Source organism: Brassica oleracea, chromosome C5, assembly GCF_000695525.1.
Source record: "Brassica oleracea var. oleracea cultivar TO1000 chromosome C5, BOL, whole genome shotgun sequence".
NCBI classification, from domain to species: domain Eukaryota; kingdom Viridiplantae; phylum Streptophyta; class Magnoliopsida; order Brassicales; family Brassicaceae; genus Brassica; species Brassica oleracea.
Window position 1 is genome coordinate 12771437 of NC_027752.1, and position 281 is coordinate 12771717.

Here is a 281-nt window from a genome sequence, read left to right on the forward strand (position 1 = left end):
GATATTATTTTCAGTTGATTAAATTTAAAAATAATTATTTATTCAAAAAATATTTAATAATGGCTATGTTTTTAAAAATTATATGGTATTATTTGCTCATAATTCATTTGTCATTTGCTAAATTGTTAGAAAGAAAAATTTAACATAATATAACTCAGTTGTCATTTGATAAATTTATGGTTTTTATTTATATTTTTTATTATTTAATTATAATATTTTCATTTTATATTTGAAAGATAAATGAATTTTCTTTTAAACAATATTTTTGTAAATGTATTTTT